The 16,357-nt window shown below is 30.0% G+C and overlaps 2 non-coding genes across 2 annotated transcripts; both read left to right on the forward strand.

Moving 5' to 3' along the window:
- Positions 1-5,437: 5,437 nt before the first annotated feature.
- Trnah-gug (transfer RNA histidin (anticodon GUG)) lies at positions 5,438-5,509 on the forward strand. The gene has a single exon. It is a non-coding gene; the product is annotated as a tRNA-His (tRNA).
- A 3,107-nt stretch (positions 5,510-8,616) lies between these two features.
- Trnah-gug (transfer RNA histidin (anticodon GUG)) lies at positions 8,617-8,688 on the forward strand. The gene has a single exon. It is a non-coding gene; the product is annotated as a tRNA-His (tRNA).
- The last annotated feature ends 7,669 nt before the right edge of the window (positions 8,689-16,357 follow it).

The following is a 16,357-nucleotide window of genomic DNA, read 5'->3' on the forward strand; positions in this document are numbered from 1 at the left end:
AACAACTTATCAAATTGCATGTGTATATCAACGTTACAATAGAATAACCATTAAAGCACAAAACGTGTTACGTGGGTAGTGTAATACTGCGTCAATAATATAGTTATCAGTACTTTTTAACTTAATCATAGTAATAAACAGCAAGAATATTGGCCATAAACAGTGAAAAGAAACATGATATTGACAGTCTTATCACACAGTGTTAAAGACAATGTTAAAGCATTAAAGAGACTTTGATATTTTTCAAAAGAATTATTTGTGAAGCTATGCTCTCGTCATGATAAGCTATACTAATCTAAAAGATGGTTTTCAATAAACCGCAATAAAAAGATACTAAAACTACCGGACGCATTCTCAAAATGTACGGTAGTCCGCCTTCTGAACAACCTTGATCCAAACACAATCGACAAATTATGGACTATAATACTAGCAACATTTCGTTTTGATCAATTTAAAAAAAAATATTGTAAACATTACACATTTTTAGACCGAATATGAACAATGTTCCTTAAATATTTGAATATTTTCTCAAGTTTGATTTTAAAAAAAATAGATTGGCTCATCCAGCCAAACCATAATTCGTCTGCCACCAAATCAACAAATAACACTTGAAATGAATCACCAATTACGGTACCATAAATACTTGCATGGTACATGATTTGTGCAGAAAGTCATTGTGTTATTCTTATCATTGAGAATAATTTAAGGACAAGTCTTATTTCCCTTCACTTTATCAACAACGATGTAATTAAAGAACCAAAACTTCTTAGTGTTATAAATAATGAGACATATATTCTAATGGTTATATTTATTAAACTGTAGAGTTGATGTAGAATGATTTTTAAGCAAAAAGATGATTTGAAACGTATCATCTAAACTCACGGCCTCTTAACAGACCGGTGCTTTATTAAGGGCCTCAAGTGCCAAAAGCTATATTTTGATTACAAGTAGAAATATGCAGTGATAGCCGTGATCGTATAGTGGTAAGTACTTTGCGTAGTTGCCGCGACTACTGATTACAGCATTGACTCTGACAGTCGCTGTTTCAGTGCAGTTGAACACTGTTAATTTAGAACGAAATAATAATATACCAAATCAATAAATAATAAAAAGAAAACAACCATTTTGAAAGTAATCTATTTATCGCTTTAATAATAGCTTTAAATCGATTTAGAGTGATGGCAAACCACTTCCACATTTCATGTAAACATATGAATTTGTATTATGTTTGTGGTTAAGAAACGGTATGTATGTCATGGAAATATAAACAGTAATTTTAATTGGAGATGTCATCAGACCTCTCCACAGTGTTCAGAATGATTGCTGGCGGCATCCATTTTTGCGTATCTCATTGTAGATAATGAATCTCATTTAGAGCGTAAATCATTTGGAGCAGTATACAAAAAATTGTTTTGCGCATGCTCCGTTTCAAAATACGAAAAATTAACATCGAAGTGAACAAAACGGTACATAGAAAAATCGGAAAATATCATTAACGTTACTTGGCGCCACGTGGATGTTTCATACCGTTTTTATATTTTAAACGGTATAAGTCGATTACCGTATTGTTTTCTGAATTATAGTGTTTTACTTTTTCGTGTTCCGATAAATAGTAGCAGTGAACATTATAGCTACAGTATCACCCTGCACTATTATATGACCGAGTGAACCGTGTACCGAAATTTTGCTGCTCCTTAAACTTTTGAACTGGTATAACTAAATAACGTAACGGAGATTGTTTTGGCGCAAATGGCACACATTTTACTCAAATTTGATTTTCATCAAATATTGTGGTTGGAGGCAAGTATCTTTATATACTGTTTATTCCAGTCAAATGATATAAACATTTTCTATGTAAATCCTGGACTTAAAATTGTTTTATTAAAATACTCTATGCCCGTTTTGAAAAATGTAGAAGAAATGTTTCCATATATTTCCCGAAACATCAACCAAAAATTTGCTTATTGAATTTCACAAGAAACTTTAATTTTGAAACTACTTTTTACATATTTATTAATATATCATTTACTTTAAATTTAGTAATAGAAAGAGCATCGAAACATGAGGCTATTTGATTTGTATGAGGGTCGTAGCTCCCAAGTATTAATCAGACTCCCGTTTTGATGTTCTTTCTCTTTTGTATCATAGTCAAATATAAAACACGTTCCCTATTGTCACAATATGAAACCCCAGAAAAAAGGAACCAATGAACGAGCATCTGAATATGATATTTTTGTCGCTTTCCCTTTCTCTGCTGTCACAATAAGTAAACCCCAGCAAAAATGAGCCAATCAATGGGCATGCTCTGGAGTGCGGGTAACTGATACCTGCACTCCAGTTAATTCACTGTGCATGTATATGTAAGTGATTTAACTCTCACACATTTTCAACAGAAAGGTCCCCAAACTATGATAATTGTAATTTATAAAAAAATAATATCATCAAATATTTTCGAACCACAGCAGCAAAAAGACCTCTCGCATGCTTCTATTTAAAGAAGCAAACCTGTTAATTTAGAATTGATTGAACGCAACTTATTTTGGCATTATCCTTAAATGTACACAGACGATTAAAATCACCACTTAGTCTAATAAAAAGACTCAGTCATTCAAAATACGTTATACCTAATCATGGTAATTGGAAAAATACTGTGTCATTGTCTTTTCACTTTTTTATATCAATAAAGTACTATGAAGCATTGTTATAAACACTAACATGATAATATCATTTTGATTTTTAATGTTATACGGAATGCTTACATATAATCATATTATTTTTAAACATGAAGGCAAGAAAAAAATAAGCACGGCATTTGGTAAGGATAAAATAACATAATATTGTTTCAAACTAACATGAAACATTCTCTTACGGTTTTGTACAAACTTTCGTTAACACTAAACTAAAGAAAAAATTATTAAATTACATATCGAAATATATTCCTTTCCTGAAAAGATGAAAACAAGAAAAAGGCTAATTTGTTTTTTATAAATATATTTAGATGACCCGGCAATAATTGATACGATTTGTTTTTAACCTGAATAAACAAATTACTGTTTCCAAAGTGGTATGTATTTAATACTACAGACAATTTAAATGCAGCACTGCTATTTATACGACGAAGGATTAGAAAATATCTTTGCTTCTTTAGATAGAGTGCAAATTTGACAAACTTGTATCTTATTTGATCAGCATTTGTGTTAAAAAATTCTGAGAACAGTGTTTATTCTGATAAATGATTTACACGTATTTGTTGATCAAGTTTAAAAATATTTTCAAATGCTTAGTCTGTAGGTTGACAAGAGTCCATCCTACCAGTGCAGATCAAAGCATCAGGCATATAAAAGAAGCTTACAATGTACGCTTTTCAGTCGGTAAATTGTATATGTTGTCAACGTCTCTAAGTGATTTTAACCAGATTGAAAATTTGGCAAACCCGTTCAATAAATTCTGTGTTGTTATGTTATTTCCGCTCACATACCAATGCCTAAAATAATTAATAACTAAAATTACAGTTGCAATTACAAAAATAAAAGTAACTATATAATTTACTGATTACAAATCAACTTATGGTTTGGTTCGATTGATTCACCACAGTCGGATAATTTCTTCCACTTGCAAAAATCTCTTGAAGGCATTATGCCATATGTAAGTATAACTGTTATACGTTATTCACAAGTGATGACAGTCATCAGTCTGAAATCCAAAAGATATGTAAATAACCTAGCGATCGCAATAAACCTTTTAAACGATATAAAGGGTTTTTAAATTCTTGGTGACCTATTGAACAATGGCATAGTCGTTTTATGTTGTTGTGTTGTTTTTTTTTTGCATATAACATTTATTTTCGTCTAATTCCATTGCCCATTAGCCATTGTGTAAGTCTGGAGGATTTCCGTTTTAGCAATATAAGGTACGAAGCTTTAATCCTAGGAAAGCGGCAACGAGGGATTGTAGTTTTAGATATGTAATAGTGAGATTTCCGAAAAATACACCAATTCCTGGAGCCAATCGTTCGACACTATTCGCCTGATTCTGTTGCGGATTGACCATTGTATTAAGTCTGATTTACCCTTTTACAGGACTATTAAAACTCTTACCGCGAGAAGTTTACATATTATGGTCAAGTTTCGGATACACGATTTGTTCTGTTCTGTGTATAAAGTTTTGGAAGTTTCCCAAAAAGTACAATTTTTAGGAACCATACGTTCAGACATCATTCGTCTATTTCCGTTGCTGATTAGATATTGCATCATTTTGGAGGTTCATTGGTACAGCAGTAAAAGTTGCAAAGATATTACCAAAGAAGAAGGGCCACCAAAAGCCTACATGGCATGGTCGATTTTTTAAATGAAGAATAGTTTTTATGTTTATTTCTGAAATTGAGGCTGAAAGTCGGAAAACAGAATATTGAAAGAAAGAGAAGTTAACAATATATTTTATAATATTAAAAATATATAAGATCCCTGTAGAAAAATGATTAAAGTATAATTGCAAAGCACATGTATGATAACATATATCTCACAGACATGTCTTTACTATAGGATATAAATAGGTATAATTTTTTCCTGAGGCAAGAAATAACCTTTTAAGATTGCTTTAAAATACTACTTTCATCCTTTCATGTATATCTTTCAAGTTTAAATTCGTTGAGAAACCATGACGCACATCGAAATGATAATACTTTTAACTTTTTTTTTTAATAATAGAATGAGAAGAAAACAAATATATACTTGATAACATTTATTTGAAATACATTGATACCCGTGCACAATTGCTTATTCGACCATAGAAATTCGTAATTTGAAGCTTACTCTCTAACATTCATTTCAATTTGACCTGACATAAAGTTTTTTTATGTAAATGACCAGTTTGGATTTGTCTAGACCTTTTGTGGATACTGGCAGGTAATTTTCACATTTAAATATCCTGAGAGAGAAAAAAATGTTGACGTATTCAAATTACATCGACCTGCTATGTAAATTTCATAATTGTGTTATTGAGGCGACTTTGTGATTATTTGAATTATAATAATTTGATAAAATGTTTTTCTATATTTTACAATATTTAACATGTTAAGGGATTTTGGCGTCTACCGTTTAACACATAGATCATCATAAATGTGTTGAAATTTCATTGAAAGGTGTAGTTTTTTTAACTTTAAGTTTAAGATGAAAACGCATTCAATCTATTTAAGATATTTCCTCCTCTATAAATTTAAGACAATATAATTCATTACGTACAGACCACCTTGTGAATGTCAAGCATCTTAAATTTATGTCATTGAAGAAAGAATAATTATTATACAAACATTGTTCGGGACCTCTTATCAGTGCAGTGCTAAAATAAGTGCCACAAGTATTTCTTATGACTGTTACGATCTAATTATGATAAGTAAAAATATAGAGGTTTATGTATTCATGTCAGTTCAGCGATGATAGCCGTGATCGTATAGTGGTTAGTACTTCGCGTTGTGGCCGCGACAACCCAGGTTCGAATCCTGGTCACGGCATTATCTGTGACAGTCGCTGTCTCGGCACAGCTGAACTTCTTTTTTGTCACAACTATTTAAATTTTTATGTCACAGAACATAGATTTCTTTTGAATTATATAAAATTATAAGACAGATCCTTTAAAACTCTATATAAAAGTGTATTGTCTTGCAAAAAAATGATGAATAATTTTTAGTAAAACCTCAATGTATATGTATTTTGGCAAAATTTCTAGATATTCATGCAAGCAAGCATAGATTTCTTAATATAAATACATTACGATTGAATATAAATAAAACTGCATGTAATTATTGTTCTATTAAAAACAGTTTTGTTTATTATAAACTATAATTAAAACATATTTTAACAAGTCATTATATTCTATGTTCATGTAAATTTGTTGATAAATTATCTTTAGTGAAACCTCAATGTTTTTTTCATATTACTGTTAAGTTATATTATAATGAACATTTAAAAAAAGGAAAAGAAACTAGCAAAAATACGCTTGAAATTACCGTTTGAAACAAATACCATTTTATATTACTCTTTTAGCTATATTTCATTAAAGTAAAATTGCGTTATTTCCTGTGTTTTTTTAGTTTAATGTCATACATGTATATCATTTCCCCTCAAGAGGATGATTTAAACAACAAGTCTTTTGTATGTGTAACAAAGCTTGAACAATTATAATTATCAGACATGCATATCAATTTCAATTTCCTGTGACGATATACAGTTTTAAAAATTTTAAGATATAACTATTAAGATATACAAATATTAACAAATGTTAAAACATTTACTACAGATCACGATTCGTGATAATTCAAATAATTTACATTGTAAATGACAATAGCTTGGAACAATTGAATTATATCTTTAAATTATCTTTGAATTATATATTATATTTTATTTAATAAACAACATCAACAAATTAAGTTTGATAATGCACAATGCTGGAGAAGTCCGAGAATAAATCATTAGCATAAATATTACTACAGAACACTGCTTGTTTATATACAACATATCACTAACACTCTTATGCATGCATATGAACTATATTAAACATGTTAAAAGGTTTAGTAACTCTATGTTTAGAATCATTACAATTGCAGCTTTAAATCCGGACAAAACACGTGCCTGAAATTATGGTAAAAAATCCATCTATTCAAACTACAGCTCGACACCAAATATTCGACAACCCTTTATTCGAATACCTGGTATTATTCGAAGTAGTTCGGCGGTCCCGTTTATAAATTAATATAAATACGAACGTATCATTCGAAATGCATTATCCGAATCCCCCTATTTTTGGAAGTAAAATTTCGTCCCGATTATACATTCATGAAAGGATTTCGCATCTATTATTCGAAGCCAGACTTAATGGTGCTGATCATCTCGCTGACCGTTCTGACTTGTGAAAATGTTCTTAAACACATGCGTTTATTTAGACAATTGTGATAATTACAGTACATATTGCATGCTCTTTTTTTACAGAATTACTTGTATGCCGGTGACTTTGTATCAATTATATGACGGTTAAAAGGGTTCAATTTAGTAATGATAATTAAAGAATAAAAACAAGCAATTCAAAGTAAAAGAAAGCAAATTAACACTACTGTTTATTTTTACATAAAAAAAACATAGGACAAACAATTGTCAATGGTAAAATCTAAGAAAAAAAATTTTCTATCTCAAATTATTATGTCTATGCTTACACAAGATTTCCTTACATTGCTTGTATAAATTTCTATGATTAAATGTCTGCATCCACCGTGTCCGATGCTGTTACTTTAAATGCTTGAAAATTACAGCGATATCATAACTTTTATGTATACTGTATTTGTGCGGCATAATTTGGTATAAAATGCTAACTTTTACAGCGATATCATAGTTTTCATATCTTTGACACCGATAACTTTACTTTTTTACAATATATATTAATTTTTTTAAACAAGAGACAACTGGACACTTTTAAATGAAGTACGGAAAGACATGGACTATAATACTAGTAACATTTCCATTTGATCAAATGTTGAAAATAAATATGATTATTTGCATTAAATTAAAGTGAATATAAACTTAAAATTTTCTAAAAATATTGTTGAATTTGACATGTCTAGTAAACAAATTAGACACAGAATATAAAACAAGTGGGATACCCAACAGTTGGTCATATTTTTAAATAAATATTATAAACATTAAAAATAGGTGCATGCTTCAAATATTGTTTAATCATTTACAAAGAGTTTTCAGTGTCGCTCTAGGCCAAATTAAGGTTTCTACAAGAATAAGAGTAATGCCATTAAGAATATTTTTTTCATTTGTACTTGTAAGCACAAATAAGAACAGCTTACGGCTATGTAATTTGTTTAAGCAAGCATTCGTTATCAGGTGATTTTCTTTGGTATTGTAAAATATAGTAAAGTTAATTATGTTGGAACATACTAATGTTTAATTCTTAATAATGATGTATTAAAAACGCTTTTCATGCATTTCCATGCACTTTTGTCATAAATGGTTACATTGTTAAACCGACACGGTCATCTTTGTTTTCAAAAGGATTTATGACATGATGTCGTGAAGAAATACAGTAACTTGCAAAGTAACAGTTCTCAAATTTAAAAGTTATGATTAAATTTTCCTTACTCATGTGGATATGTTGTTCAATATAACACAAATTATGTATAATCCTTTCTTCTTTTGATAGATAAATACCATTTAATAAATGATATAATTCATCACTTACAGACAAAATTAACAATGCCAAATATCTAAGTAAATCTATGTCATTAATGAAAGATTCTTACACTCCTCATTATTTTGTTACTATAGACAAAGAAGAAAAAAACCGGTGTTAAACTGCCATTAAACACTGTTTATGGAAAACTTGTATATGCGGTTGTTATGTTATTCTCCCACGATTATAAAGTTTAAAAAGCCTTTAAAAGCAACAAAAAAGGCATTTTGGTTATATTTTAGGTTCTTATAAAGTTTTCTTTTCACACAATTCTTATCAGTACAGTGCTATATTAAGTGCTATAAGTACTTTATAATGCCAATAAATTGTTATGATTTTAAGTAGAAATACAAACTAGGTAAAACAAAATCTGTCAGTTCAGTGGTGATAGCCGTGATCGTATAGTGGTTAGTACTTCGCGTTGTGGCCGCGACAACCCAGGTTCGAATCCTGGTCACGGCATTGACTGTGACAGTCGCTGTCTCGGCACAGCTGAACATTTTTGTGAACTATGTGAATATCTATGCAACAAAATATATATTTTATTAATACATGTATATAGATTTATACGACTGATCAATTAAGATTACATAAATCAAAATGATGGTACTTTTGCTCTTTTCACTTTATCAATTTAAGAAACAGTTATATTACGTTTTAAAATTGTATTTAAATAAATTCTGTATTTTCTTTGTTCGTGTAAAATTATTAATGAATGTTGTTTAGACAAACCTCCAAGTGTTAAATTTCGAATTTGTTGATCACTATTGCGCTGAAAATCTATGACATAATCGCTGTTGATAAAAATACCACTTAATTAAATACAAATATTCAACAAACAGATTCAACTTTTTTGTAACACATACCACTTTCAGCTGCATTTTATTAAAATACAATTACGTATTTTGCGACTTCATATATTATTTTCATTCAAAAGACTTAGTTTACTAACATGCTTATTTTTGAAACAAATTTTAAACATTGATATTGGTCAGTCTGCGATATGCCTATCAATTTTCAGTATCCTTTGACGAACTATTTTTCTTCCAAAACTTTAAATTCTTAAAACAGTAACTAGAGACATCGGTTCATGATAACTAAGTAAATTCTAATGTAAATGTCAATTATTGTTTTGAAAAATTAGGTTTTAATTTTATCACACAAATGAAACACATTTGTTGGCATTTGTTTCAAATATTTTTATTTTCAACTCATCTCATTGTACATCTACACATAACATTGATTTTTTTAAACATATCACTAACACTCTTATCTAAATACATAATTTTGAAATTCAACTAACAGGCTTATTTGTACTAACTACAGGTTTTGAAATAACATAACTAGTCATTGCAGCTGTACGTCCGGACAAATAAATCACGTGCATAAATTATTGATAAATTGGATCCATCCGGCTTCATATCATATAAAAAAAGAATATATATATATTTTGTCTTGACATATTTTATCCAGTACATACATTTGATTTATCAATTATTTCCTTTTTAAACGAATACACATAACATAACAAAACATAACTTTTGTTCGACATTAAAAATGTAACAACACAATCATTGTCGATTTTCATCAAATAGTGCAAACGTGAGACACGTGATTTCTTTTATATGTGTGTGTTTACCGACAAGCTCATTGCATGACGGATGCTAATCACATTTAAAAAAATATGTATTTGATATTTTATATTACCATGTTTACCATTCGCATTTTATTATAACTCTTGACGATGCTTATAGCAAGCGACAAATTATTGAGAACACATTTGGTTGCATTCTCATTTAGAAAAGCTCACACACAAGATAGACAAAAGTAACAAAAACAACTTATTTAATCATACCATTCTATTTTCGTCTTTACAATGATATCATAAAATGCCACAACATTTGTTACGTAGGAAGTGTTATATTACGTCAGAGATACGTGCAAACAATAAAATTCTGTTCTACTTCTTACTGCTTGAAATAAATAGCAGGAATATTGGACAAATATATGTTCCATAAAACAGTTTAAGGAGACACATCGTATTGGAAGACTACACTTTACATAAACAAGCACCATAGCAACTTTCCCAGGACGGAGAATCACATTTTTTATTATTGTGTTAAAACATAAGCATGAATATTTTAGGAGATAAATATAAACATAAAAATGACCAGAAGAAAATAATATTCTCTCATTGGTACTAAATGTCTCAAATCTTACGATATTGAGTCATAACTACATATAAAAAAGAAAATCCTCTCGCAGTAAACTATAAATTAAATCGTGTGTTATCATGTTGAACATTGATGCGTTAAAAGTGAGTTTTAGAGTCATTTCCTTTATATTTGATGTTTTCTTCATTTTGAAGTAGATATATTATATTATTATGTTAGTATGAGAAATGTAATGATGATATCTTACATCCAAAAGCTGTAGAAATAGATTCGCATACTATATCATATTCAGACAGAACCCAATACATGGTATTGCAAAATATACTATAAAATATTTTAGAATAAACTTAAATTTTTAAATAAATCATTTAGAAAAATAACCTTGATAAATTATCTAAATAACGATGTTTAAAACATGTTCTAAATGAGCTCCTATTATTCATAATAAATGTACATCTCAGAAATGTGTCCAATGTTTAAACATTTTCTTGATATATTCGCAGCATACGTCATGAGAAACTATGATAACATATGAAGTCAGTCACTTTTCACGGCTCTAAAATTTAAATTTTGTGATTAAAACATTTATTCCAAAATAATTGTTGATATGTTATATAAAAATATAAGTTTATTGTTTTGAACTTTAAGTTCAAGATAAATATTCACTTAATTTATTTAAGGCATTTCCTTTCAATAGACCTTCAGACCTTTTATCAGTACAGTGTTAAATTAAGAGCCACAAATACTTTATTATATTACGATATGATTATGATAAGTAGAAATATAGGAGCTTTTCTAATTTTGTTAGTTCAGCGGTGATAGCCGTGATCGTATAGTACGGAATGCCGTTAGGGCCATCGCCTATGAATGTGTTGTTCTGAAACGCGATAGTCGATAGTACGATGGTGAAAACGCGAAATCACGAAACTACGATGGTGAAAACGCGAAAGTACGATGATGAAAACGCGATAGTACGATGATGAAGACGCGACAGTACGATACTACGATGATGAAAACGCGATCAACTATCGTGTTTTCACCATCGTACTGTCGCGTTTTCACCATCGTAGTTTCGTTATTTCGCGTTTTCACCATCGTACTGTCGAGTATCGCGTTTCAGATCAAACCATTCATAGGCGATGGCCCTAACGGCATTCCGGAATGCCGTTAGGGCCATCGCCTATGAATGTGTTGATCTGAAACGCGATAGTCGATAGTACGATGGTGAAAACGCGAAATCACGAAACTACGATGGTGAAAACGCGATAGTACGATGATGAAAACGCGATAGTACGATGATGAAAACACGACAGTACGATAATGAAAACACGACAGTACGATGAGGAAAACGCGATAGTACGATGGTGAAAACGCGATAGTACGATGATGAAAACACGACAGTACGATGATGAAAACGCGAAATCACGATATTACGATGGTGAAAACGCGAAAGTACGATGATGAAAACACGATAGTTTATCGTATTATCATCATCGTACTGTCGTATTATCGCGTTTTCGTTATCGTACTGTCGTGTTTTCATCATCGTACTGTCGCGTTTTCACCATCGTAGTTTCGTGATTTCGCGTTTTCATCATCGTACTGTCGAGTATCGCGTTTCAGATCAAACCATTCATAGGCGATGGCCCTAACGGCATTCCGTAGTATAGTGGTTAGTACTTCGCGTTGTGGCCGCGACAACCCAGGTTCGAATCCTGGTCACTGCATTGACTGTGAAAGCTGAATAGTTTTGTCAAAATATTTAGACATTTAGACAACAAAGCATAGATTTATTTCTATAGATTATAGAAAAAAGGTACATTACGATTTAATAAAGATAAAAAGTGATTGTACTTAGTGTTCTCTTCATTTATAATAATCACTTTTAGAAACAGTTATATTCATTCTTAAACTAAAATTAAAATAACAATATATATATATTGCTTTAAAACAATTATTCTATGTTCACGTACAATTGTAGATACATTATATTTTTGTTAAACCTATGTGTATTTATTTTTACTATTAATTTCTATTATACTGAAAATGTATCATGATCGTTAATGATGAAAAGCAATGGTCAAAAACAAACGTACAAACATAAAGGTTAACTTTTTAACAAATACCAAACTTATTTCAGCTACATGTCATTAAAATGTGTTTTTTTAGATTAAAGTCATATACGCATCATTTCTCCCTAACAAATTTATATTTGTAACAAAACAATAACATTTATAATCATCAGACATGCGTATAAATTTTCAAATTTAGGAGAAGTTTCCTACTCCGAGAATAAAGCATACGTATAAATTATAATACAGAACACTGCTTGTTTATATCATACAAAATATCAATAACACTCATATATGGACAGATGTTAAAAATATTGAGTAACACTAGGTTTGGAACCTCTTGACAAGAACTTGTAACATGTTCAAGGAATATTGCAGCTGTAAATTCAGGACAAAACATATGCCTGAAATTATGGCTAAATGTATCTTTTCACACAATTTAAACATGAATTGTTTGAAATTTCAATACATGTAACATGAGGTTTAGAACTTCGTTATAAACAGTGGTTAAAGTTAATGGAATATTGTACCTGAAAAAAAATTTGGAAACAAAGTGATTCCTCGGAAAAATTAATCACAACAGAATTACGGTTTGAATGAGTCTGTACATGAGGGATAATGAATACGTGCAACATCCCTTACGCCCCCTAGCACCGGGGAGGTCAGGATAAAACACGTCCCTAGAATCCTATAACCAATGCCTATTCGCCTGCATACATCATTTTAACAGAACATATTGTTCATCGCACGACATTGTGAGCAAATATTACGCATATATGTAACTTTGTTTTTAGGAAACTAAAAAAAAACGTAACAGTCTTGCACAAATCATCTTCATTTAATTCCTGTATTAAAGTTTTTTCTTTATGTTTTAGATAGTGAAAAATTTATATTCGAAAAATGTGTCAACTCTGAGGCTGAAAATGCAATTAACTTTCTGTCCTTGAAATTCTCATGTAAAACAATAACAATTAAACACATAGACGGACTTAAAACATATTTCTAATTATACTGCCTTTCATGTAATAATGTTGAATATAAATATGGTTTTAGTTTCAATAAATAAAAAATTAAGGTTTTGGACAGGTAAATAGCCTCGTTTTCATACCTTAACAACGTTTGGCTATTTGAAAACACAGATGTGTTTGAAAAAATAACTAGTTATTTTGCGTAGTTTTGAACAAGCAGTAGATACAAATAATTTATCCATTTCCCTTTTTCCAACGAATATCATTGATGGTCACAATTAATTTATAGTTAATATCTTACCATTATAGTACTTCATGATGATAATAATATGCTACAAATTACTTGTGCAGTGTATGATAACCTTACTTGGTTATGTAACATTTAAAAAATACGCACACACCTTATAGACAAAAGTTATAAAGACAACATATCAAATTACATTTGTAACAACATTTAACTTTCGCCTTAACAATAATATCATGATATTAGCACAAAACATTTTACGTGGGAAGTGTATAACTGCGTCAGAGATACAGCTAACTGTTCAGTTATGTTTCCACATAATCATTGTTATTGTAATATATAATCCGAATATATATAAGATAAATGTCGATCAAAAAGCGCTCAAGAGAAACATGATATAGTCACACAGTGATAAAGACAAGGATAAGGCGTTATAGAGACTGTGATACTTTTCAAGGACGATAAACCAACTTTATTCATGTTTTATTGCATAGTATGAATAATATATTAGATAGAAATGAACTATAAAACGGCCAAGAATACAATAAGCAAATGTTTATATATTTCAGACATTAAACACACAATAAGATTTGATGAATTAAGAAATCAAATCATAACATAACAAAGAAATATAGAAATCATTTCATAACTTTCAGTTCAACAGTGATAGCCGAATGACACTGACATGTTGCAGTACTTTATTGTTACCCTTAAAATAATTAACAAAACGGTTTGGTTACAACAGATCTGTTATTGTAAAAGTTGATAGAGTATTTAAAGAATTGTTCTGTTGCATGCAAAGATTATCTTGAATTTAACATATCGAATTACAGGAAGAACAGCACATTAAACTAGAATTTTGTTTCCATCAGATAATGTGATTATTCTCCACGATTATATATGTGTAGCTTTAGTAAAATCCATTGTAAATGTGGAAAAACCCTTGCATTTATTGTGGCGCATTTGCTGGAACAAGCCTAAGTTTTAAGTTTCTTAGTTTGAATATATGAATATCCCCATTGTCATTGAAACGTTAACATCCTAATGAAAAGTTTTTGGTGCTTATTTCACAGTCAGTCATGAGTTGATTCATAAAATAGTCTTTTATAACTGTGTTTGGTTCGATCAAAATTGATATTTTAATCTATTCACTTCTCTTTATTTGTATTTTGCAATTCCAGCAAACGATAATATACAATGAACCTATATTGTTTTTAGCCGAAGCAGACAATGGTATACTTACATTATTTCAAACTACAAAAATGTATTATAAACTAACGTTCTATTAGAAAGATGTTTTATGCGCTGTCTGAAATCCATAATTTAAATAATAATAAACGTATGTTTCCCCTTTTAATGAAGGAATTATTTATCTATAATTGCTGAGGCATAACATGCCTTTAATTTAAGAATAACGTATGGAGTAAAACTCATGTTGACTTTTTCATGGTTGTTACATAGTTCAACAAAATGACATAAAAAATATCACTCTTGCGTTGTTATTTACGTGTATTTAAGTACGAATGAGAAGAACTACAGTTTCAGTTAGTTATAAATATAAAGGTTTATGAATATTAAATAAATTCACTAATGTGACCTTAATACAAGGACCACATTATTATCCCGCATTCAAACAACATTGCAAACATTTTAATCATTCGATTCTCTTTAAAAAAAAACAACATTATTTTAAAATCTTTTATTACGAGCCATTATCATTAAGATGTTTAACTTGATTCGAAATCGATTCCATAGTGGAATGTTTTGTGACGCAATGTTCTCGTCATGATATAAACTGTACTCATATAATTAGATGTTTCAGAATATTAAAAAAGGCAAACAAATGCTTATATTAAAAACATTAATAATATAATGAATATAATATATGAGTTTTCTGAGGGTATTGATGAATGTATAATGACATAAAATGTACTCATATAATGTCTTAACAAATTAGATTGTATAAGTGGAGCATCCGAAAAGGAAAGGAAAGGTAGAGCGTATAGGTAAGAAGAGATGAACCTTGAACGGCAGTATCTTTGTTTGTTCTGGAACCTTTGACTGACACAAAAGAAAACATCATCAACGTTTTTATATCATACTCATTTGTATTTACCTACATATTTAAAGATATTATTAAGTTGATTAATCCTTAAGATGCTGGAACCGATGCTTAGCCTTTATCACTAGGATTATGCAAGTGTAAGGCTGCGCTTCAGTGCAGTCTGACTATGTGATAATTTGACAATCTATGATAGATCAATTTAATATTTTTAGTTTTTTGAATATATTCTGATATCAAGAAGAATATGACTGGTAGTTTATCGGTGATAGCCGTGATCGTATAGTGGTTACGACAACCAATGTTCGCGTCCTGGCAACAGCATTGATTGTCGTTGTTTTTGCACAGCTGAACGCTTTGTTTAAGCTAGAACTGATTATGAAAGATGGATGAAAACTAAATTAAAACATGATATAGTTACACAGTGTTAAAGACAATGATAAAGCGTTATAGAGACAGTGATACTTTTCAAGGACGATAAACCAACTTTATCCGTGTTTTATTGCATAGTATGAATCATAATTATATTCGATAGAAATGAACTATAAAACGGCCAAGAATACAATAAGCAAATGTTTATATATTTCAGACATTAAACATACAATAAGATT

The sequence above is a fragment of the Ruditapes philippinarum genome, unplaced genomic scaffold (genome assembly GCF_026571515.1).
Source record: "Ruditapes philippinarum isolate M1 unplaced genomic scaffold, ASM2657151v2 ctg1826_1_1_1_1, whole genome shotgun sequence".
Lineage (NCBI taxonomy): Eukaryota > Metazoa > Mollusca > Bivalvia > Venerida > Veneridae > Ruditapes > Ruditapes philippinarum.